The sequence below is a fragment of the Marmota flaviventris genome, chromosome 6, assembly GCF_047511675.1.
Source record: "Marmota flaviventris isolate mMarFla1 chromosome 6, mMarFla1.hap1, whole genome shotgun sequence".
NCBI lineage: Eukaryota > Metazoa > Chordata > Mammalia > Rodentia > Sciuridae > Marmota > Marmota flaviventris.
In genome coordinates this window covers 63298169-63324912 of record NC_092503.1, presented here as the reverse complement: position 1 = coordinate 63324912, position 26744 = coordinate 63298169, and the positions used below count along the sequence as shown (strand labels likewise).

Sequence of the window (26744 nt, the reverse complement as noted above, 5' to 3'; positions counted from 1 at the left end):
GACCGCCTGCTCAGCACATAGACTCCTCTGTAAGGATTGGTTTAACTGTGATGAGATTTAAAATACAGTCATACCTTGCAGGCTGGGGTGGATGGTTCCAGGACCCCCAATGATACCAAAATCTGTGGATGCTCAAGTCCCTTTTATAAAATGGCAAAATATTTTCATATGACATACATACATCCTCGCATACATTTTGAATAATCTTTAGATTATTTGCAATAGTAATAGAATAGAATAAAAATGTAAACAGTTGTTCTACTGTGTTGTTTAGTGGATGACAAAGGAAAAATGATCTGTATATATTTAGTACAGATGTAATATTTTCCTGAGTATTTTCAATCTACAGTGGGTTGAATCCATGGATGTGGAACCCACAGACACAAAGAGCCAAATGTGCATAAACTATAGCATTTTTCTGATGTACATACATTCTTAAGTCACTCACATTCTTAATAGAAAATTCTAAAATGACAGTATTGCACAAAGAAAGGAGAAATATAAACTACCCCTAATACTACAACCTAAACATATTCAGTGTTAATATTTTGATGTATATCATGCATACCCTTCAGGCCTCTTTTCTATGTATATAAAATACACATTGTATATATTTCTAAAATGTATGTTGTTATGGTCTGAATGTTTGTATCCCCAATGTGAGTGTATTTGGAACTAGGGCTTTTAGGAAGTAATTAACATTAAGTGAAGTCTTAGGTCTTTATAAGAAGAGACATCAGACAGCTCTCCCTACCATTCCATCCATGAGGGGTGAGAATACAGTGAGAGGACAGCCATCTGTGAGCAGGAGGAGAGCCCTTTCCAGGAAGCAAACCAGTGGGCACCTAAGAACTTGGACTCCTCAGCCCCCAGAATTGTGAGAAATAATTTATATTGTTGAAGCCATCCAATCTATGATATTTTGTTATGATAGCTCAAGAAAATTAATACACATACATTAAACACATCTATATCATTTGGGTTATTTTTTTCACCCAACATTTTAAATGTTTTTCATGCATTCACTATTCTACAATGTTGTTGTTGTTGTTGTTGTTGTTGTTCTTCTTCTTCTTCTTCTTCTTCTTCTTCTTCTTCTTCTTCTTCTTCTTCTTCTTCTTCTTCTTCTTCTTCTTCTTCCTCTTCCTCTTCCTCTTCTTCTTTTTCTTCTTATGTCCACACATTTTTAACTGGTGCATTGTAGTTTCACAAAATGATGGGCTTTCTTGTTATGTATTCATCTATGCCCACAATATAACAATATAATTTGGCCAATATCACTCCCCAGAACTTCCCCCCTCCCTACCTTCTACCCCTTGGTTCTTTTCCTGATCCCCCTTTGATTTTCATGAGATCCACCCCAACTTTCTTTTCCATTTCCCTAACTTCCACCTATGAGAGAGAACACAGGACCCTTAACCTTCTGAGTTTGACTTATTTCATTTAACATAATGGTCTCTAGTTCCATCCATTTTCCTGCAAATGACATTTCATTTTTCTTTATGGCTGAATAAAACTCCATTGTGTATATATATGACATTATTTTATCCATTCATCCATTGATAGCACCTAGGCTGGTTCCATAGTTAGGCTACTACAATGTAATTTCAAAGACTTTAAAATATGCCAAAATATGGATATGACCCAAATTCTTTAACAAGTCCCTATTATTGGGTATTGAAATGGTTGTGATTTTTGGCTATTATAAATAATACTGTGATAAATGTCCTTGGATATTTATCTTTTGGTGTAGTTTTCATTCCTCAAAGTAGGAATTCTAGGTCAGAAACTATGATATTTTTAAAGCTTTTCATATATTAAATTAAATATCCTCTAGAAAGTCTGTATTAATTTCTATTTCTACTGATGGTCAGTTCAGGTTGCCTATTTTCAAGAACTTTCACCATAGTAGGCACTATCGATTTAGTAGCTGACAATTTGAAGGTAAAAACAATTCATTGCTATTTTAATTTGTATTTTTAATTACTAAACTACTGAATTATTCATATTCATTTGTTTTGGATTTATTCTATAGGGACAGAAAGGAAAGAATCTCCTTCTTAACATATATTATTAGAACTATAAGCAATTATATTATTAAAACTAAAATTTCCCAATATATTAAATACTTTGTTTTACAATACGCATTTTTATGACATGCACATATCAGATATACTTAATGCAATCACCAATACTAAAGTTTTGACATCATTAGTACAATCTCACTGTTTTGCCTTTCATGATTCTTAGAAAACTGTAGAAACAGGGGATTTTTTATAGATTTTATGGAATTTGGAATTTTAGTTTCAATTTTAGCTTTAAAAATATCCCATAGAAATTCTTAAAATAGAACATCAAGGAATGCTTTAACATAGATCATATGCTGATGATAATATAAGATATTCAAAACAAATAAATTTAATTTTATTACCTGAGTTTTAAAAATATCTTTCTATTCATAAAAGAAGAGATACAAAGTAAGTATTTGTTAAAAGACTGAATAGATTTATGGCAAAATAATTTACTATCTTCTTTTTTTAAAATTTTTTTTTAGTTGTCAATGGACCTTTATTTTTTATTTATTTATATGCAGGGCTGAGAATCTAACCCAGTGCCTCACACACGCTAGGCAAGCACTCTACCATTGAACCACCAGCCCAGCCCCATAATTTACTATTGTTTAATTTTGAATAGAAGTAAGTAACATAATTTTACTCCAAATTAATGGCTATCATTCCATCCCTTCCTACCCCCAATGTAATATTCTTTTACATTTTCCTCTGTAATGATAATTTGACTCTTTTTCCTTCTGAGATCTGAAAGATCATCTTACTAGAAATTGAGTGGCTAATTGTTCAAGGGATTATTCTTGCAATTCTTTAACTCAGTGACCAAATCTTTGACTTAATTTCAAAGTAACAAGGGAGAAAATTAGGGAAAGTATAGTTCACATAAATATCATATAAAGCTCCCTATTTGTTTCTTTGGTTAATCAGCAATTGCCATAGAAAATATGCCATACAAAATGTTTTCTTTGACTGAGACTAACCTTGATCTACCCTTCACTTTAGTCCATTCCCAGTGAAAATATTTTTTATAAAATTATTATCTATTTTGTGGTCTTTGTGAAGAGGAAATTGTTAAGAGATCTGTCATAACATTTTTAATACAGTTTAAAAAGAGTTAAAAGAAAATTTCTTCAAAAAGACCAGTACAAAAGTACTCCTACATGTACTAGGCTTTTGGATGCCTCAAATATTTTCATGAATGAAAGCCCTTTTGGTTATTTTCATTATAGGAGAAATTCTTCTATGGAAAATTCAAACCAACAAAGGAAGCTTAGATTGCAGTTCTAACATTTTTGAGAAGAGTTGACCAAACATGAGTCCTAAATTGACGTATTATGAAACACAATAAATAAGGTTTCAAAGGCTGGCTAACACTGCAAAGTTTTTTGAAACAGACCTCCCCATTATGCATCTATCTTTCTGGGAGTTCACAGATCATGAAAGGACATGGAATTTGAAGGCTTCTGGTTATTCTTACAATAGTCACAGCTAACAGGGAGGCAGGCAGTGAGAGCCAGTTACTTCCTGCAGAATTATCTATGATAAATTGTCCCTGTTGCCAACTTTTTTAAAAATGGAGAAGTCCTTATGTTGCCTGAATAGGCAGAGTTATTAAAATACTGCAACCAATTGTGAAAGGTTAATTGCTAATGGATAAACAATTCAGCTCAAACAATTTCTGTTGAATTCCTACTTTGTCCAAGGCACAAAGATGCTAGTGTTGGCAGTTGTGGCATGGGTGGTGGTGGTGGTGGTGATAGAGGTGGAGGTATTGGTATGTGTGTGTCTGTGAGGGGGAGAGAGTTACAAAGAGACATGACCTAGTCCCTGTCCTCAAGTGTGGTAAATACTACAATGAAAGCATAGCCATGGACTGTGGGAGCAAAAAGGTGATAAACATACATTGCAAGGAGATATGGCTCATCTAGGAGGAGCCCAGTGGTTCTGGAATCAGGGTACAAGGTTCAAAATTAAGCATGGTGGAATGCATCAACAGGAAAAGGACAGTTTCAGAAAGAAAGAGACCTAATAGGTTGCCAAAGAGGCATAGCTAAGACAGACCAGATTGATTAATGAGAAAGAGAGACAAACAGAAAAAGAACAATAATCTGGACCAGCCCAAGGCATCCAGTGAGACCTAACTCCTCTCAGGTTTTTATCTGCAATGATCTACCCACTTAAGAGAACATTCTCTAGAGTATAAACTCTAAGGAGGTAGCCACTTGTGTGTGTGTGTGTGTGTGTGTGTTCATTACCCCACAAAATACATTTGGTATCAGTAAGCACACAAAAATATCAGCAGAAATAGTATGTGAACATACAGAATGGCTGACTTATGGACTCATAAGGGAACACTATGTTCAAGAAATTTAGGTTTGAGAAATATGTACCCTCTATGCAAGATGTCAGATGGTAGCATACATTAGTAAATAGTGTGAACATCAAGAAATGTGTAGGATATATTAAAATATTAGAATTTTTATTCCCCTGGGATTGTCATCTAGGACCCAACACTGAAACTAAAACCAAATCAATTATAGTAGCAACCCCCTTTTCGGGGGGCGGTGGGGTGCTACTATAAGAAACTTGCTTCTCACAGTTTCAATTATCCATTATCAACTGCAGTCCAAAAAATAATAATTGGAAAATTCCAGAAATAAACAATTCACTTTAAACTACATGCCATTCTGATTAGGGATTTCATGATGAAATCCTGCACTGTCCCACTCTGTCACTCTTGGGATATGGATTCTCCCTTTGTCCAGTGTGTCTGTGCTGGCTATGCTTCCTTCCTGTTAGTCACGTGGAAGCTAAGTTGTAAGATGGATTGTTATAGTATTGAAATGCTTGTGTTCAAGTGACCTTTATTTTACTAAATTGTGGCCCCAAAGCATAAATGTAGTGATGCTGGCAATTCAGATAGGCCAAAAGAGAAGCCACAAAATGTTTCCTTTAAGGGAAAAAGTGAAAATACATTAAGATATTTTGAGAGAAGGCGAGAGAGAGACCACATTCATAGAGCTTTTACTACTGTAAAATTATTATAATTGTTCTATTTTATTATTAAGTATTAAAGTTAATCTTATTGTACACAATTTGTAAATTATATGTCTGCACATACAGAAAAAACATAGTTTTCACAGGATTCAGTATTATCCACAGTTTCAGGTATTCGTTGGGGAACATGTAATGTATCCCATGAATAAGAGGGGACAAATGAACTCCATATTATAAGAGATCAGAAAGTGATTCTAAACAAATACCTCATCAGAGCATATTAAACATTAGCCAAACTGCTTCTACTACTACAGAGGAGAATCACTGAAAAAGAATCACTGAAGTCATAAATCATCAGCTCAGTGGGGAGTGCTATGTGGGTATTTTTATTTTATTTCCTTCTTCCTGACAACCCTCAACTCCTCTGCCAAGTTAGGAAGGGGGTTTTAAGAGAATTGCTTGAGGAGACTGAGGTTGAATATAAGAAGAGATGACTTTGATTGTTTAGTTGGACACGTACATGTGAAATGAACTACCCTGGTTCCTTTCTAGGTAGAAAGCAAAAAGGGGGACATAAGGGTGAGGACAGAGGACTAAAGACCAGTGGCCTCACTCCCACACTTGGTGTGGTGAAAATGGCTGGGTTCTCCAATGATCAAAAAGACACAACAGAAGGGAGTGGAGATTACATCTGGAATAAGAGAACATCAATGTCAATAAATAGTGGGATGTATTTTTAGAGATGAAAGCGAGGGTATTGGAAGATGAGCCAGGTGGGTCTCCAAGGTCAAGGCACTGTGCAGTAGGGAGGTGCAATATCCCTACAGAACAGCAAGAACCCTCCTTACAGAGAACCTAAAACACCTTTGTGAGATGAGAGACACTCAGTGGATACTTGTCCCCCAGATATCCCATGGCCCATTATCACCCTCTAGGCCAGATAAGCAGAGAGAGCATGAGAGGACCTTGACAACAACAAGAGATTCTCTTGCCTTCCTACTGTCTTCCACCCTGGGCCCACTCATGTGAAGGGAGAAGTCAGAGAAGCCAAGCCTCCTTATCAAAGCCAGGCCAGTGCTGGAGAGGGAAAAAGAGATGAAAATTAAATTGGATCTGAGACTTATGTTTCCAATTAGAAGGGACTTTTATTTTTAATTAAAAGAGACTATTGAAGACATTATTAGGAATCACGAGAAAGGAGGATCTAGCAGAATGCAGTTAAAGACTGTATTTTGGGTGGGAGGGAAGGTTATGCTTCTACTCTGTCAATCCCAAACTGCAACTGATTAATAAGTAGAAAGAATCATGGCCTTTCCTCTCTGGGGAATCAGTGAGGTTTTCAGCAAGCTAAGGTGGTGGTAGGGTGCTGTTATTCTAATTCTAGCCCAAATCTATATCATTCGTTATCCTGACCCTGCCATACCTGTTCAAAATGGCAATGATCATTCAATAAATGTTTATTGAACACAAACTATTAATCTGTTCTAGGCACTAGGTATGCGAGGATGAATAAGACAGCCATTAACTGTGCCTTGTATCACAAAACTACACTAAATGGTGCTGGGCTGGTCTTCTCCTTGTATAGGAGATTATACACTAGTCACATTGAGTTTGCCCTCATGTGTCTTCAGTGGTTCAAAGCTCAGGATTTAAAATGGAAAGACTTGTTGCCTTATATTCTATAGACATTGGGGCATTTGTAATTCTTTTCTGACCTCCTTTTTGCATCTATACAGTTCCAAGCAAGGCTGATAGGCTACAGCAGGGCTTACTTTAGGGCTTTTGGGCCATCTAGCCTCCATCACAACTTCTCAGCTCTGCTTGTATAGCATGCAGGTGGCCAGTCAGTAAGAAATGGATATAGCTATGATGCACCAAAAAAAATTCACTTTTGAACCCTGAAATGTAAATTGTGTATGATTTCCCTGCATTGTAAAGTTTTATTTCCCTTTGGAGTTATTTCCAACCATTAAAAAGCGTGCAAACTATTCTTAGCTATGGGCTATAAAATAAAAGTGGATGGTCACGTTTGGCTCACATCCATGATCTGCTGACCTTTAGGTAGAGGCATGACCCTTTATAAGCAAATTCACTTGCGAATACCTCACACAAAGCACCTGCCTCTTGTTGGATTTGTGAATTTCTCTTGTATTAAATGCCTGTGATGCTCATGATGAGAATGAAATTATAAATCCATAGGCTTTAGGTTTTATGTATTTTCTGGGTTGAATTGTTATTTGGAAGAGTCTCTTTCCCACTTATTCAGAAGTTCTTCTTTGGTATACCTTCCTAGATCGTGGGGTTGCCATTTGATTAAAAAGTGTTCTGCTCACTTTGATGTTCTGTTGCATCAAGCCAACATAGCATTTCCAGGAAGGGACCATGTTCCTTCCCATTCAGGGACTTCCCTCATGCTGTCTTTTGGACTGGACTGTCCTCCCAGGGACCATCACCCATCCTTACTGAGTTAACTCCTTTTGGATCTATCATCAGTTCAAAACCAATTCCTTAGGGAAGCAACCGGTCATAACTATTTTTGTAATGGTGGTATGGTATGAATGTGTCCACCAGTGTTGATATGTTGAAAATGTAATCCCCAATGCAACAGTGTTAAGAGGTGAGACCTTTAGGAAGCGATGAAACGAAAGCCCTCATGGGTGAATGCCAGTATGCTCCCCTTTCTTGACAGTCCCCACTTACTTTCTCATTCTCTTGCCTTTCAACTTCTGCCATGGAGTGATGCAGCAGGGAGGTCCCCCCAGGATTCTGGCATTTTTATATTGGACTTCCCCCAAACTGTGAGAAATTAATTTCTTTTCTTTATAAATTAGCCAGCTCTGTGGTATTCTGTTATAGCAACAGAAAAATGGACTAAGATAAATGGCTTGACAAATAACTATCTTCTCATCTAGGCTGTAGGCTTCCCAAGGGTCAAGAGATCCAGGCTCTTCAGCTCACCATGGCTTCTAGTGCTACTGGTAGAACACTGATGTCAGCCTCTTCTAGCTGTGTCACCTCTCTAAGCCTGTCTTCTCTTCTGTTAAATGGGATAAAAAGTGTACTGCCTCCATAGGTGATTGTGAAGACAGTGAGATATTATATGTAAAGTGTACGGCTTAGTGTTTGACACACAAGTTATTCACAAAATGGTCAGCATTGTTGTTGTGATTGGCATTCAGTATTTGCTGAATTGAATTAATAACAAAAGACAATAGCATGGGGTGCCGACTATGCACCAAGTTTTATTAAAACAGTTTTACATTTATTATTTCATTTCATCACACTAAGAGGAGGGTACCATTCCTTGTCTCCTCTAGTGATAAGAATGCTGAAATACAGAAGCTAAGTAGCTTGTTTGGAGTTGTACTATAATTAAAGTGGGGAAAACAAGTTAAGGAACTTCTCAGATCCCAACATACATTATTAGTTTTCAATAGGTTTTTTGTAACTGTTTTCTTATCTTAAGCACTCTTTTTTCTGATTAAAACAAAATGGTGAGTAAACAGTATATAAGTATATACATCTTATATTAAAACATTAATTTTAAACATTTATTTACTTATTTTAGTTGTAGTTGGACACAATACCTTTATTTTACTTATTTATTTTTATGCGGTGCTCAGGATTGAACCCAGGGACTTGCATGTGCTAGGCAAGCACTCTACTGCTTAGCCACAACCCAGGCCAGAACATTAATTTTATATAGCTTTCTACTGAAAACAGTTCTTGAGAGCATTATCAAGTAATGAGGGGCCCTTATAATCATAGATATTATTAACTATAATTCAGTAAAGTTTGTCATTTGTTATTTGCTTTAAATTGTTAAGTTTTAAATTGACACAATATTGTACATATTTATGGAGCAAAGTATGATAATTCGATACATGTATGCAATGTGTAAAGATCAAATCAGAGTAATCAGCATTTCTATCTCCTCAAACATTATCATTTTATGAGTGGAATCTATGGACTCTTCTAGTTATTTTGAAATATGTCTCGGATTTTTGTATACTAGGGATACTCCACTGTGCTATAGAACACCAGAACTAATCCCTCCTATCTAACTATAGTTTAGTGTCCCTTATCTATCCTCTCTCTGTCCCCCTCCCCACTATCTTTCCAGTCTCTAGTGACTACTATTCTTCTCTCTTCTACCATGAGATCAATTCTTTAAGTTTTACAAATGTTATTTGCTTGTATTGGACACATACAAATTTAGAAGATACCTTAAAATCTGCCAATCTTGAAGTGCATAAACACCATAGCATTGATGTAAATAAACCAAAATAGAAATTCTAGGAAAAGTTTGATTGAGAAAAAAATAGACATCTATATTTGGCTATATTCACATCTACCTACATAAACCAATAATTGTTTACTCATAAATATTTAATTCAGTAATACATATAAATTTGGATTCTTACTTTTGAACAGAGCTTACACATTGCTTGCTTACTCACTAATTTGACTTTAAAAATCTTTAGGCAAGTGTCCCACTTAAAGCATTTACCCAGAAAGCTAACAATTGTTTAAACAATTTCACTGGACAGTGTTAAAAGGTGTTTTCTTCTAAGGTTCATTTTTATTCATTAAATGCACAGAGAAATTCAGTAAGCAGAGAGGGCAGGAGCTTAGGTTCTTCAGTTGTACTGACATGGACTGAAATCCTGACATGGCCCAGTCAAGATATTTAAGATGCTGAAACCTCAGTGTCTCCATCTGTAAAATGGCATAAAAATTGTATCAACTTCCTAGGGTTATTATATCCGTTAATAGAAAAACACTTGTGAAAGGATTAATACAGTTAATTAATTTAATTTTCTTTTTATGGTGCTAGGGATTGAACCCATGGCCTCATGCTTGCTAGGCAAGTGTTCTACCACTTACTTATATTCCCAGTTCCCTAATACATGTATTTATTAAACTACATTAAAAAATAATTTTCAATCATGTTTATTGATGGCTCCTGAATAGTACTTTAGATATTTAAATTCTCATTGCTGAACCAAAACTCAGTAGGTGAACTGTTTTAAGTTAAATAACATAGTCAGTCTGGGTTTGCCATTTTGTCTTTCCCAAGCACATTCCAAATATGGATCACATAAGGCTTAGCCCAGGAAACTTAAAAAATTAGGAGGATGGTACTTGGAGGATTCTGAATCAGTAAGTAGGTCTGGTACTGGGCCAAGAATGCATGGCTTTAAATCCCAACTCACATCCCCAGGGACTCTGATAGACAGGTATTAGAACATTGCCCCAAATGCACTTTCAACTCTATAAAAATTTTCCCAGATTTTTTATTGATCAGATGAGCCTCCAGTAGATAGAAATGCAATTCCAAGAGCTCCTAAGTGAAAGAATAGTCATATTACAATGTCTGCAGCCTCATTCCAGAAAAATCCTTTTCAACTCTCTCAAGTTTTGGCCAATGTGAGAAAGTCCCGAAATGGCATGACAGAAACCATAGCACAGAGTACCTTACCCTAAGCATTTTCCAAGGGGGTCAGTTCCTCCAACCCAGGTGTTAACAGATCCTCCCTATCAGATAATGGAGTTAAAATAAAGCAATACTCTATCCTCATTGCATTTAGTTCTTTTGTATCTCTGTGTGTCATCTACTAAATACTCACTGCTAATTATCATAATCATAGGGTCAACCTCCCATGATATCAGCCTGTAATACATATAACTGTGGGACATAAATTTAGTCATAGAGTTTTAATTAATATGGCTCTTCAACACGTCCTGTGAAAAATGGCATATATGTTTTCTCCACCTTCATGTCTCTTTTGTGTGTAGTCATGTGTTTTGATCCCCTCTCAGGAGTTTTCCTTGGTGAAAGGGCCCAACTTTTCCCTTCTCTCCAGCACCTTCAGGCATGCCATAGAATCACATGATATCAGATATAAATAACCAGACGACATTCATCTCTGTGGTGGCAGAGACGCTGCTGCCACATTCCTATTTCCTGGAAACCTGCCTTTGGTGTGACAGTACACTACAGCAGTTTGAAACGTGTTCGCAAAAACATTTCTGAGTGGAGCAGGGAGAGGAGATGGGGAAGTTAAGATGCTGCTGTGGCCTTCACACATCAGTTTATAACTTGCCTAAATATTTATTTATCATCATGTCAACAGGGCTGAAACATGAGCCAATAATTCATTTCAATTCAGATCAGTATTTTCTGAAGTGTTCTTTACAGGGGAAAAAAAAAGTTGTTTTGTGATTCCTAACTTTTACTCCCAAAACACTGGGGAAAATACCTATTATTTACTGATTTAGTGCATTTTTTTTAAAGGAAACTGTAGTAAATACGGAAATTCCCATTAAGCAAGCAGTGTATGTTTTGCCCACTGTTATATCCTCCAACTTCTGGCAATAGTAGGATATCTGCTCCCGACCCTCCCTATATGTAAAATAGTGAAGACACCCTTTTGAAAGAAGGACTGTAAGGCTAAACAAGACAGACAGGTCTTTGGAAGGTATTTGAAAGACCATTTTGGGTGAGAGAGTTTGGGGGAGATGGAAAATTCTTTTCAGCTAGAACACACATGAACAAAAACACAAAAACATGTGAGAGAGAAAGCACGTAACTATGTGAAGAGAACAATATGGGATTTGCCATGAGAGGAATTATGTTTTTCTTTCCCTTCCTTGTCTATGTCAACAAGGGGAAAATACATAACATATAAGGCTTAAAATAGAAATTTCTGGAGTGATTCCTTCGTTGCTTTTAACTTAGCATGGTCTCTAAGGTCCCATATGCTCCAGCCTCCACCTATCTTTCCTGCATCTGTCTTATCGCCACCGCTCCCTCCTTATTCATTTACCTGTGGGCCTTGGCATATACGGCACCATCTGCCAGAACACATTCCACTTCTCACTGCCCAATTCCTTTTCATCCCTTTCATGTCTGCTTAAGTGCCATATCCTCCTGGAAGTCTTCCAGACCTTTGAGCTGGGTTCCCTTCCTAAGTGTTCCCATTATGGTAGGTCCCATTTTTCACTGTATAACTGTGCAGTTGCCTCTATTGGCTGTAAGCTCCAGTGGCCAGAGACCACACCAATGCTGTCCACTGCTTCTGTGGCATTGAGCTCCTTGCAGCACAGAGCCAGTACATTCTTATTAAATGAATACTGAAAAAATGGGGGAAGGGAGGAAATCTGCAGCCTGAGCAAACAGAAAGGGACCATGTCAGCAAAGAGATGGTGGGTACATTGCGTCAATGTTGTCTTGGTGTTCCTAGTTCCTATAAGATCCTTTCTGTGGAGTACAAAATGGGAAGACAAAACACTGAGGCAACTGAGTCTAAAATTATGTTTACAAAAGAAAAGAAAAAAGAATAAATGAGGTTATAGGTTTTTAAAACCAATGAGTATCTGTAGTTAATTACTTCTTACTATATGTTATGAAGAAATTCTTATTAAAGAACTGTCATTTAACATCAGATAAGAGTTCTTGTCCCATTTTTCAGTTTTATCCTAACTTATGAAGAAGAATGTGCTGGCCAACATAATTTCACACAATAATTTCTTTGGAAATTCATAATTCAGATCACTTGATTTGGGTTTACAGAAATAATCAAAAAGAGTTGTTAATTAATTTTAAGACGAGTGTTTGATCATGGAGCTCATTCCATTCAGGAACTATCTCTTCTGGTTTCTGATATTGTAATTCTGTCTTGAATCCCTTCTGCTCAGGGTGATGTCCTAACAGACTATTTGCTATCCTATTTAAAAAAAAAAAAAAGCAGGGCAAGCTGGGCACAGTGGCACATGCCTACAATTGCAGCACCTCAGGAGGCTGAGGCAGGAAGATCAAGAGTTCAAAGCCAGCCTTAGCAAAAGCGAGCTGCCAAGCAATTCAGTAAGACCCTGTTTCTAAATAAAATATAAAATAGGGCTGGGGGTGTGGCTCAGTGGTCGAGTGCTCTTGAGTTCAATCCCTAGTACCAAAAAAAAAAGCAAGGCAGGAGTCTAGTTTAGTTAGTAGGGTAACCCAGCTCACTGTCTATTTACTGATTGACTCAACATTCTCAGTCCCATACAATGTTCACACTGTGGCTCTCCTACAAACAGGCTTTCAGTTCTATTAAGTGAACGCAATGGTCGTGAGAGATCTGACAAGAGTTCTGGCTGCCTTAAACTTGTAAAAATGCCATCTGATTTGTATATTCCCTTGCTCCCTAACATTATCTATTTGAATTTTGTTCCCTCATTTTTTTCATCTATAGTTAGAAATTTTCTTATAATTTTTTGCAATTTGTCCATCTTACCTAAAACCCTTATGGGTTATAACCATTATGTGTTTTCCTTCCATAAAATTGACCAAAGTCTTTGCAAATGAAAACTGATTATTCTGAGACTCAAGAAATAAAACTGGTAATAAGCATTAATTAGCTAAAGAAATTCATTTTCTAAAATCACCTATTTTATATTATCAACTGCTTCAGTGGGAAAAGATTGTGTCCAATAATTGTTTTGACTTCCACCAAGGAACCTAGCACATAGATATCCAACAAATACCCATTGGAACATAAACATTAGTGTCTAGACACTAATTAAATATCCTTTATCAATTTATGATAATTTTCATCTAGGGAATAAGAGGTTGGCCAAAAAAGATTTAACTGATTTAGAAGTCACAAAGTTAAACTTCAAATAATATATGGAGTTTTAAGAAATTAAAAGATAGAATAAAATCATTACACTAAAAAGATGCTAGTAATACATTAAATGCCGTACCTTTGAAATTACCTTGTTTCTTAATTAGAATTCTTCAAGCATATCAACTGAACTTGTCCTCACTGTGAACCACACCCTAGGCAAATTCAGAGCATGGAAGGGAATTATTTTCTAGTTAATGGAGCATGTAAGTTTATTTTAATATTCAAGGTTATGATGGGTGAAATGTAAACTGAGAAGTTTTCTTTTTTATCATGGGTCATGGTAAAATAGCAGCACTTACTTTTATGAAATAAATGTCCAATTACCATAAAACAAATGGAAGGTCATTATATTTTACTTGGCTTTTGTATGCAGTCTGTGAAATGTGTTTCCTTACAAATTGGCATGCTGTAATACTTTGTATATGTGGGTAATCCAGGGAACTCAGCCTTATCTCTTCCTCATTATGAAATTTCTAGGCTCCATTCTAGCAGTGATAACGTAAGTCTTTCTCATCTCTGAACCCTTGCATAAACTATTCTCTATGCTTAAAATGACTTCTTTTCTTCCACCATCAATGAATCATTCCTTCTTCAAGACATTTCAAAAACTCATCTGTACATCTGCCTTCCCTCTCACTTTCTTCAATCATTTACATTTATGCATACATGAAGGCTGATGTCTGCAATGGCTTGGGAGTGGTTTAAGTGTCCCCAAGTATCCACCGTGTTTGAAGGCTTGGTCCACAGAGTATCAGTATTGGGAGCTGATAAGGCTTCCAAGAGTGGGTCCCAGTGGGAGGTACTCAATTCATTGAGGGTGTGCCCCTGGAACACAGTTCTTAAGGGACTCCTTGACAGTTCTTATGGGAGGGTTGTTATAAAGCCCTGAGTTTTCCTACCCACTCCTCTCTTCTTTCTGACTCAGGATGTGACCATTGGCTTCCATATGCATTTCCATTGTTGCCATATGCTTTTCATTGTGAAGTCTTCACTAGAACTAAGTCCATTCAGGCAACATGTCCTGAACCTCCCAATGAGATATATAAGCACTTTCTCTTTACAAAGTTAGCTGCCTCAGGCATGTCATTGTAGTAACACAAAGCAGATACATCTTGTCTTAGTTCATTTTGTGCTGCTATACCAAAATATCTAGAACTGGGTAATCTATGATGAACAGAAATGTATTGGCTTACACTTCTGGAGTCCAACATCCAGGTATCAGTGTCCAGCAAGGACTTTCTTGCTGCAACATCCTGGGAGAGAGTGAGAAAGGACAAGTTGTGGTAAAATTCACCTTTCTTTAATAGCACCAACCTACTCAGTAGCCTTCATAGCCTAATCAGCTCCTTTCCACCTCTTAATATTATTATAATGGAAATTAGATTTCAATATGAGCTTTGTAGGAGACAAACATTTAAACCATGGCATTTGAGTTAGTATCTTAATTGGGTAGATAACCAAGTGGATCATTTTGCCTGAGATTTGATTGCTATTCTCAGGTCTCTACCATGTGTTTATTGAAAATCTGGTGGTAGGGAAGAAGGGGAAGAACTACTGAAGGTGGTTGCAGTGTGTGTGGCTCAATGCTAATTTATCACCCTTGCAACAGAATTTGTGTTATGTCAATATTAACTTTATACTTTAGCTATTCTTTGTAATTGTCTATTTCATTCGTATTTGCCTTTATCTGCCATAAATTGTATTTATTCATCCCATTTATGGGGCTCCTTTTGAAAACAATGCTACAATTATTATGTGCTTCTGTGAGGAGTTATTGAGAATACATTGGTTGATGATTCTACAGTCACAAACTCAATTGCCTTCAGGGTCCAGGCAAGTTACATAAATGTGCAAAGAGACACAGTGTTAGACAGAGAGCAGAGGCTATATAAACTGGAGGGTGCCTGCCCAGCCTAGGGGCATTCAAATGCAAAAATTCACAACACTTCTGCCAGTCCAATTTGGCCTTCCAGTCACTAGTTTGCAACCCCTGGTGCCCTTATTTCTTGCTCTGAGCCTGTGAGGGATGTTGGTGGTGACAGGGTGATTAGCTGCATTTTATTGGTGAAGGAATTGAAATACAGAATAGTAACTTTACAAAAGTCACATAGGAAATCAGTTTCATGCACACATCTTGTTCAAAGAGAATGGATTGCAAAAAGGTAAAATAAAAAGTATGACCAGAACCTGGCTATGAGCAAGACTAATTTTTTTAAAGAAAAATATTTTCTAATATTTAGAAGATTTTTGTGGATTTAATAATATTTTAGAACATTAATGCTGTAATGCTGTAATGAAAAACCGTGATTACATGCTTTATATCCCTTTATGATCACACTCTCTCGCGCGCGCACACACACACACACACACTTACAAAAATGCATTTTTTTGTTGTTGTTGTTTAAACTGTAATTACATTGGGAAATTTGGTATCTCATCCTTCCTGAGGGATTTTGACTAACGCAGGAGTTACCTTCCTTTATAGAAAACCTAATGTTAAGGGAAACATTTTCTCTTCCCTGATGTCCTACAGTTTCCCCCTCCCAGGATTATGCTTTATTTACTATTTATTATGATTAGCTTTGGGGGAGCAAGAAGGTTGGGTAACAGATCCTAGAATTCACTTTTAATGTGGAATGCTTTGAAATTTTTATTCACTTCTACTACAAGCTGAGAAGTAGGCAAAGCATATTCTGCAAATCAAGCCCGTTAAAATTCCACTGCAAAGCATGGACTTGACTGACTGCAAGTGGAGCTGTCAGCTCATACAGGCGTCACTGTCAGAGGGCCGTGTCATCTGTCAGTGTCGGTTCCAGCTCACTGTTCCACATAGAGGGAATGCACTGTTGCCTCCCAATTGATAACATGCTGCCAGAAGCATGTTACTTTCTCATCCGTCTTCTTGTAGCTGTCAAAAATGGAATCCATTAATTAGTTTGTTCTTGTGAATTTTAGTTGTTCTGAAGACATGTAAATTTCAAAGTAAGACAAATAAAAATCCCAACCCAAACCACGATGCCAATAAGGGCTCAAAATCCCAAAGTGGCAGCTATTACTGACAGTGGCAAAAACTGACCAGCTAAACTCTGCCTTAAGTGAATATAATGATGTGGCTAGTTTCCCATCCCTTTTAATGAGAGCAAGCTTCCCAAGGCAGCAAAGGGAGAGAGGAAGAGTTAGCGACTCAGGCAGGGGAGCCGCCCTGAACAGGGCTCTCTAACTAGTCAGGCAGTTTGACACAACTTAGGGAGTCTGGTTGCTGCTACTACTGCATGATTACCTTTTTGTATTTTATTCCTCTCCTGTGGCTTTCAAAAAAAATGTTTGATGGGCTTTATTTTCCTCATTTTGGGGGTCCCACAAAGCATGGGCAATTCTGTAAACTCCATATACTTTAGACAGGGTGCCTCCTATGTAAGTTACGTCTGCACTCTAATATACAGAGCACCTATGAGTTGAAGCAATGTTCTATAAAATCTTGAAACAGATGTATTTGACAATCTTTATGTCTGCTACAGTATATTGAAAACATGAATATGGTTCAGCTTAACTGAAGTTTTTCCTTTTCCTTCTCTTCAAGTAAGCGTTTATTAAGTGACTACTGAGTATAATTCACTCTGCTAGTTACTCTGGGAAATTAAAAAAAAAAAAGATGAAATACAGCTTATGTCCTCTAGAAGCTCACACTTTAGAGAAAGAGACGAACACGTACACAAAGAACCCAAAATGAAGATGGGTTATGTAGGAAATACTAAATAACAAACCACAGGAGATGGAAAAGAAAGATGAGGTACATCCCAGGGAATCTGAGAAGGGCTCTTGAGTAAGCAATGCTTGAACAGAACTTGGAAGGAAGAGTCGATCTGCACAGGACTACTGCTACACTTTGAGTGTTTGTCCACCTCCCAACCAATATGATGGCATTAGGAGGCAGTGGTTTGGGGAGCTGATGGAATCATGAGGGCAGATCCCTTACAAAAGAAGCCCCAGAAAGCTGCCCAGTCCCTACCACCACGTGAGGACACAGCAAGAAGGTGCTGACTCTGAGGAAGAGGGCACTCGCCAATCAGCATGTACCAGCACCTTGATCTTGGACTTCCCAGCCAGAGCTGGGAGAAATCAATTTCTGTTGTTTCTAGGTCATCCAACCTATGATATTTTGCTATAGCTCCTGAGTGAGCTAAGCCATAACATCCTCAATTTCCTTTCCTTCATATCCTATGTGGAGGAGAAAGGATACATGAAAGAAGTTGGTCTACAAATGACTGTAGGGTAGAACTTGCACAAATAGATATATGGAGGGAGCCGTTTTCCATCCAGAGGGGCCAGGAGGAGGCTGGCTCAGCACAGTGCGGGGGGGGGGGGGGGCCTGAGGGATGCATCCTCCCAAGCGTCTGACCAAAGCAATGGTGTTCTTTTTGAGAAATGTGTGAGGAAATAGTTCATTAGCATCTTTCCAGGAATGCATCTATAATTTGTAGTATAAATAAACAAACGATACAACTAGAACTATTTTTCTGAGATTTTTTTTCCCCTCTCTTCAGTTTCACTCATTGACAGCCAGGATATAATATAGAATGGGAGAGTGTGGTCACCAGAATGAATAAAAAATAAGAATGAATAAAAATAATTTAGCAGGATCTTTTTTTAAAGGATTCTTAAACATTTAAGAAATATGATTTTTTTTTTTACAGTAAACAGCGTACTACTTCAGGATGATTTTAAGATCTAAGAAGGAAAGAAAGAACTTTGTGTGCTCATTGCTGAACTGGCACAAACAGAAAGAGTGTGTGGTTCATAACAGGAATTTAATCACTGTGTGTTGAATGCATTTTTTTTTCTTGGTTTCTTAAAACCTATCCTCTGTACCTCAGTTGAGTCCCAGTAGTGAAACAAAGACTACTGCTCAGCCTCATGGGCAAACATGGGGGATAACTTAATAGTTTGAGATGAAGTTTTACTAGAAGAATAAGGGGTTTTTAAATTATGGATTTAAAATATGGAAATTAGTCAATTAATTTGATCATAGTTATTTCTTATGGTTTGATTAAAATTGACTTAAAGGAAAGAAAATTTAAATCAATAGCTTAGAAAAATGAACAAATGCAAAAGAATCTTCCTGATGTTAAGAATGTTTCAAATGCTTGTGTTTCTTGCTATATAATGCTAATAATAAGGTTGTCCCTTAAAAAAGTAAGATGGCCAACTGTCTGGTTAATTCAGTCCCCTTTCTTGACAATCCAAATAATTCAGTCAGCAAGATATATTTTATATGAAGAAAATCAGTAATGATATAATAAGCCAGGTAACTTTAACCTCTAAACTTCATCTTGGAAGATGAATATGTGTATATATATATATATATATATATATATATATATATACACACACACGTGTGTGTGTGTGTGTGTGTGTGTATCTCACAGGCTTAGTGTATATAGGCCCAAAATGTTAACCTACTACATCACTAATAGCTGCAAGTGGCTTACTGACATGGGTCCAATAAACAGGAGTCAATATGGCAACCTCTCTGGACTAGATCAATAAGGAGAAAACTATATCCATGTGTGGAGTAAAGTTCAAAAGGCATGACACAGGTGTAAATTGAAGCACTATTCACACTATGCAACAATGCACCCCAAAGAATGGACACTGGTGGTTCAGAGTCCTGGAAGTCTCCTTCTAAATCATACATTAGTCATTTATCTGCTAGATAAAGAGGGAGAGGCCAAGGCAGCAAGGAGGGGAACACAGGGTATGAGGGAAGGGGTACTTTGGAAGCAGTAATTTCTCCCTGATACGAAAACATTTGAACAGTCCGTCATACTACTGCAATCAATGAAGAACTACCCATGGATATAGGCATGAAGTCTGTTTTCCATCAAATAAGAGCTTCCATTGAGTGCTCAGTACCATTTGGAAAAAACATCCTAGATAGAAGGAACATGGAACCAACAGCCAAGTTGGAGTCTTCAGGAAATTGTGCTCTGGGTGTCTGTTGATAGATCCAGTAAAATCTGTGGTTGGCTTGGTTAGGATCAAATGGTGCCTGATGGGAGCAGTTGATATATATCAGAAAGAGAGATTAGAAAGTGTCCTTTAACCCACTGAGGTGTCATACTCTGCAAATCTTTCACATATCTCTGACACAGTTACTCTTCACATCAAAACCTAGTTCACTGTTAAGAATGATAAATTCACCCTGATAAGAATGGGCCACTGGTCATGCAAATGCCACCTGGAGAACTGATCTCAGTTGTCTCCACAGGTCAGAGGTCAAATCATTAACTTGACATTGATTTCATCAGAGTTAAGGGTCACTCAAAATTAGGCTGGATTTACCTGCTTAGAATTGTTCTTAAACATGAATACAGTTGTAGGTGTTGGCAACCATCTAAGCCCTTTCTGTTAGAGGAATCTCTTAGAAGCAGGTTATTGCTCATTTAATTTTTTAAATAATGAACATATTTATCCTTGGCTATGAACTCCAGTCATGACATAAGACAGCAATTTTATTAGTTGCCTATAAATAACATAGCAAGATCTATTAACCTAATTTCTACATGTAAGTTTCCTCCTTCTAATTGAATGCTTTTCTCTTTCATTAAAGTCAGCTTCCCGTGACCTTTAAATTCAGTTAGAAAAGTTAATCCTCTGGTTAATCTGGACCAATTGGTTTCTGAAACACCACTCAGTGACAAACCATTATTTCTAGCTCAGTTTTTAATTGGTTAGAATGTTATTGCTGCAAGATCCAGTAGCTGTCAGATTTGCCTGCTAGCCAGTCTGAGCTTTCTGGACATATTCCAAGTCATTAAAGCAACATCTCCTGTTCAAGCCAGGGATATTTATCCTGAACCCAAGTCCGATGCTCTCTCCTGCTCTTATTTAATTAAGGCCTAAGGAATGTTGGAGAGTCCTGCTGCAGACTAGGGACAAGTACACTTTTGAAGAAAAAAGAAAATCTGAAGTTCTGCTTTCTCATGTTAAATGCTATTTTTGAACAATTAGATGAAATTGTCATGCAAATCACAACTTAGTACTGATGTGAAATATGTATTTTCTTAGATACTTTATGACTCTTACTCCAGTTTGAAATTTTTACTTGTACTAAAGAGTCCTAAAGAGCACAGTCATATCACAGAGTTAGAATAACATAAATCAAAGTCAAATACACAACCTAGTGCAATTATTTTATTCTTACAAAGAATAGGTCTTGCATTTTCTTCCTAGTTGTCATATTAGTATTTAAAAAGATAACTAACAACAAACACATTACCTTTTCAGTCATCCTTCTTTTAAACAACAACAAAATAAAGAGAGCTCATCCACATACATTTTTCCAGCTACGTATGTAAAGATAGTGTTGCCTGTGGGGTTGTCATCAGAATCCTGGATTTAGATCTAAGCTTTCTCCTGACTAAGCTGAGAGATTTTGAGTAAATTACTCAAGTTCTCTGTCTCCCAATTGCACTCTCTAAAAGATAATAGTAAAATACTATTTATATTACAGTTTTCTAAGTGGTGAGTATTAATCATAAAATGTAAACAAACTGTTCTGAAAACACTGATATTCGTGAAGTCAACTTTTTAATTGTATTTTTTTTTCAATATATATATTTATTTATTTTCTTGTAGTACTGAGGATCAAACCCAGTGCCTCACATGTGTGAGGCAGGCACTCTACCACTGAGTCCCAGCCACAGCCCATGAAGTCATTTTTTTTTTTTTTTACAATGATGCCATACACTACAGGAACTCTTGGATTTATAGTAAGAATCATCTGTATTCACTGACATGGGAGAATCTTGCGGTAGTAGAGATTGAACCCAGGGCTTTGCACATGCCAGGCAAAGCTACATCCCCAGCCCAAAAGTCTTATTCTTCTTCATGTCTTAGCCCAATTCCCTGATGGGATTAACTGAGTGGTAACTAAATTCAGGTGGGATGTGGCTGGAGGAGGTAAGGCATTAAGGGGCGAAGCTTTGGGGTATATATTTGTATCTGGCAAGTAGAGATTTCTCTCTGCTTTCTTATGGTCATATGAGCTGTTTCCCTCTGCCACACTCTTCTGCCATATGTGCAGCCTCACCTTGAGCCCTGAGGAATGTAGTCTGCCATCTATGGATTGAGACCTCTGAAACCATGAGCCTCGAAATAAACTTTTCCTTCTTGCAATTGTTATGTTTGGGTCCTTTTTGTCACAGCAGTGAAGAAGCTGACTAAAACATCATTTTCCCAGCCGCTTTCCTCTATCACACTCTTCCACCATGATGTTCACTTGAGACCAGAGAAGTGGAACTGGGCATTTATGGGCTAAGACCTCTGAAACTGTGAGCTCCCAAATGGAAACTTCTTCTCCTCTAATTGTTCTTGTCAGGTTCTTTGGTCACAGCAGTGAAAAAGTTGACTAAAACACACAAAAGACAAAGTGAGCAAAGCTTACCTTAAAAATTCACCTTAAAAACCATTTCCTATTTTGGTACTTCTACCCAGAGTGGGGAGAAGGTGATGTCATTGAACACAGAGGGAAAAAATTAGAGTTGAAATACCAGTTAGGTAGTAAATCTATACAAGAATAGATTCAACTGATAAAAACTAAAAATTGAGGAATTTGGGGGGGATTAAATGTATGTATTTACCTATATATAGTAGATGGATGGATAGATACAGTTTTGGTAAGAAATAACATTGTGCTGTTTTTTCTGTATCTTCTAATTTTATCACTTATGGAAGGAATTGTGTTAAGATTGAGACAGAAAGGATGGATCCTTATTAACCCTTTGCCTAAAGAGGAAAATTTCTAAGCATAAATTACCTGACAATTTAAATCAATTAAGGACAAAGAGAGTCATAAACCAGCACATGGCTGGAATTTATTGTAAAATTGCCTGGAAAACCAGAACAAAGAAAAAATGCTGATTTCTCATAGTAGAAGGAAAACATTCTTTTAATTGGATTAGATTATTTTTTCATCTCTTTGGATTTTAAAGACTGACCAGAACAATAAGTACCTCCAATAAATTTTAACCCAATCAATGTGACTTGAAAATTAGAGAAGAGTGCCATTCTCTACCAGACAGCAGGGATCAGTGAACTAACAGAGGCTGGTGTCAGGAGTACTGAATAGTGTTCATGGGGCAATATCTACTGGGAAGCCTCACAAATATTACAGAACTTCACAAATATTATTTTTAGGAAATAATATGCTGTATAGATTTTATATGATGACTTTGACATGTCTATAACACACATATAGAAATATATGTATAGCTACACATGTGTGTATATATATATATTTTATATATATATATATATATATATATATATATATATATATATATATGAGAAACAATTGCAATAATTACAGTTCTTACCATTCTGATGTGAGGAAATGCATTTCACCACTAACTATAACATATGATATGGTAAAATATTATTTTTAGGAAAAGCTTTAGTCATCTGAATAGGATTAGTGGGTGGTGTGAAGAATACCTTGGGGCCAGGAATATTGGTTCTTAAATATCCCAAATCCCTTATGTCTATCACATGTTGCTGTTCAATAAATACTTTCTATAGGAATGAGTGGTGGTTCTGTTAAACACATAGCACAGCACCCCCGGAAAATAAGCCTTTCAAAAACTGTTAGCTACTTTATATATAATGAGATAATATTAAGACTGGAAATAATGTGTTCAATGAATAGCTTGATTTCTCTCCTGTCTTAGTGATTGGTATGTGTTCTCCCTAGCATAGGGCACAGAAGAAGCCACAATTCAGTACCTGTCATTGGAAAGGGATAATAAAGTTGTGATCTCTGCAACCCAAATTTTAAAAGAATGACCAAGAACTCTGGACAAGGCTAGTGATCTGTGGCATGACCAGTGCCTGATCTGATGATAACTCTTTCCACTGAAGCAAAAATATCCTGATTAGTTGATTAAATGGAGGCTTGCATAGCCATTGGATAGAATGGAAGTTGGAAAATCCCATTCCCCACATTTCTCTGGATTCTTGGAATCTGTTCTTGGGAGGATTTCCCTTATTTCTAGTTTTCTGTGGGTCAGGCAGTAAATATTCCAAAGAAGGATGGAAATTGAGAGGCCAACTATATTTGAAGATTACTAATTCAAAGAGAAGGAGCATCATGTCAGTACAGCTTTGTCTTAAGGAATAATAAACCTTGATCATAAACTCATTAGAAGCTTCCTTGTGACATTAGTTTAAAGGAGTTTTAAAACCACCTGGAAAGATGACTATTTGATTTTATGATAGAAATCTTAAATACTTAACGAGCATTGCATATCACAGAGAAATTTGGCAAAGTGATTAGTTCAAATGTACTCAAAGTGACTTATTTTATTTTCTGACTGGGGAGCCACAGGTGAAGTAGTGGACATTGTTGGGTCACTGACAATACTGTTGGTGCCATATAAGGCTCACTTGCATCTGCATACAAGAAACTGAGCAAAAACATACTTTATAATTCTTCATTGCAAACAACATCTCTGAGTCACTAGCTCCATAAGGAAGGGCAACGATGTGAATTATTCCCCAGAGTCTAGCTTTCTCTGGTTCAGGGAAAGGTGAGGGGGTGGCCCCCTGGGAATGTGCTGGTGAAATGTTCTGTCCTTCAGTTCTCATGGGGACTTCCACACAGGATACAAATGCTTTTCCTTTTACCCCTATTGTCCAAGATTCATGAAGGTTTTCCTTTCTTCTTTCTCTTTTATTTTTCATGCAAACTTCATTTATTTTTATTTTCCTATTCTATCTCTTCCAGTGGAGTTAAAAAAGAAAACAAACAAACAAAAAAACCCTCACAACTAGCCAACATTGAAATAGTGGCTACTTTTTATTTCTTTGATTTGCCTTAGTCAATTGTAGAATGTAGGTAGGATTCTCCTACTCCTCAATAAGAGACTGAAAATTTCTGAAAACAATATTTAGCTTCACAATGTAACCCCAAATCTGCTATTCCTAGTCACCAAGATGCTGGTGGGGATGAAGATATGCCAGAAATTCCTGATTATCTTCACATCAAGAGCCCTAGAATAGAAAAAGTAAAGTATGGGAAAGATGTGCAGATTATTTGCTCAGGTGTTCACAGACTGAGTGTCCTGTTGGGGTAAAAAGGAGAGATTTTGAGTCTTCCAGAAATCCAATCCTTAGGTAGAAAGAGGGCCTGAAATCCCAGCTTCTAGTGCCCAGTCCTGGCATTAGTCCTTGCTATAAAACATTCCAGTTGAGCTTGTATTTGGTATTTTCTTGAATGACACAAGAGAAATTTGGCAAAGTGATTTATTCTGGATTTCCCTCTGATACATCTACAGAGGCCCTCAGAAGGCTTGGAGGAACAGGTGGTATGGCCCAGCTAAAATTCAAAAAATAAAGTCTCTTTTCTCTAAATGAATTTTCACAAATATGGTCAAAGGAAGAAAAACAAGCAAAAGATAGTTATCATCATATGATTTAACATCAGTCTAGCAAAAGCCATGCTGAGCTAATTGCATGTATATTTAAAAACTAATCATCTTAATTACATATTCTGTTGTAATTAGGATTTAAAAATTGAATTTTAAGGTCGGTCTTTTTTTTTCTTTTTCTTTTACCCTAAATATGAAAATATAAGAATGAATATACTTAAAGTTTAAAATATATAGCATTCATATCTGTCATATAGAGAAAGAAACCTACTTGAATAAGTTTTATAGGGACATCAACAGTTTATTTACTATATGCTTGGTACTGGCCTAAGAAACTTCTATGAATTGTTTCAGTTAATCTCTACAGTAAAGCTTCAGGCTTTATGTCCTCATTTTACAGATGAGAAAACTAAACCTTAGAGGTATTTAAAGGTATTTGATAACTGGCACAGGTGTTACAACACTTAATAGGATCAGGATTCAAATCTAAGTGCTAGAATTAATTGCTCAGGAATTCACACTTCCACATTGTCTCTTGAACCTCTAGTGCACTACATGATCCTCACACCTTCAAGACCAGCCACACTGGCATTGTACTTATTTCTGGAACATATCCTAAGGGTATTTACATTATTGGCTGTTCCCTCTGCCTAAAATGATCCCTCTGCCTCGTTCTAATGCTAACTCCCTCACCTCTTTCTAGTCATTGCTCAAATGTCAACTTCTCAATGACACATACTCTGGCCTTCCTTTCTGAAATTGCAATCAACCCCCCTTTATTTTTCAATTTCTTTTCCCCCACTGTCTTTCTCATCCCCGATGCCTTTAAACATTCTATATAATGTAGTTATTTATTTATTGCATGTTTCTACCTGCTATCCCATAAGCACCTGGTAGATATCTTTGCATTGTTCACTGCTTCATTCCAAGTGTGTTATCATCGTGCTGTAGAGCCTGTCTGGCTCAACTCAATACCTTATCTCCATTGCACACCTTTGTAATCAGTCACGATCTGAATTCTTTATACCTGTGTAGATTTCACTTGCCTAAAATTGTATGAAGTTCAAATATAGAGCAGAAAATCACATAAACCATATAACTGATCATCCAGTAGGGACAATTTGGAGAGTAAGAGGAGAAGCTATTAGTAATATGTCACAACCACAGTTAATAGACACCACTCTGGGAAAGCCAAGACTTAGGGTCACCCTACTTATGGGCAAGTGTGATCCAGGGAGCAAGAGCAAAAGGACTGGGCAGAAAAACAGGAAAAGAGGGAGAACACACACAATGACATGTCATTGAGCTGCCTCTTGCTCTGGGAAGCTGCTGCTGGGTTCTTGAGGTGAACTGGGGGACCCCTGTGTATCTCAGAAACGATGTGAAAAGAAGAAAGAAGGTAGTATTTAAGCCTGGGACCCTCCTTGCTGATCAATGCTTCTCCAAAAGGGTATTTCTAGGATGTATATATGAATGTGGTGAGTGGATCTTGTAGGACCCCTGCCAAAGGCCTCCTACAAGAAAGCCCTGGTCCTGCTAAGTAGTGAGAAGCATGTGGCCCAGACCTGATGCTGATTGCTGTC

General features: G+C 37.1%; 1 long non-coding RNA gene and 1 pseudogene across 1 annotated transcript in view; one reads left to right on the top strand and one right to left on the bottom strand.

The window, feature by feature from the left end:
* Positions 1-26744, top strand: part of LOC114084655 (uncharacterized) — a 112911-nt gene that overhangs the window by 5699 nt on the left and 80468 nt on the right. The window lies entirely within an intron of this gene.
* LOC114084656 (translation machinery-associated protein 16-like) overlaps positions 12051-26744 on the bottom strand; it is a 37201-nt pseudogene continuing 22507 nt past the window's right edge.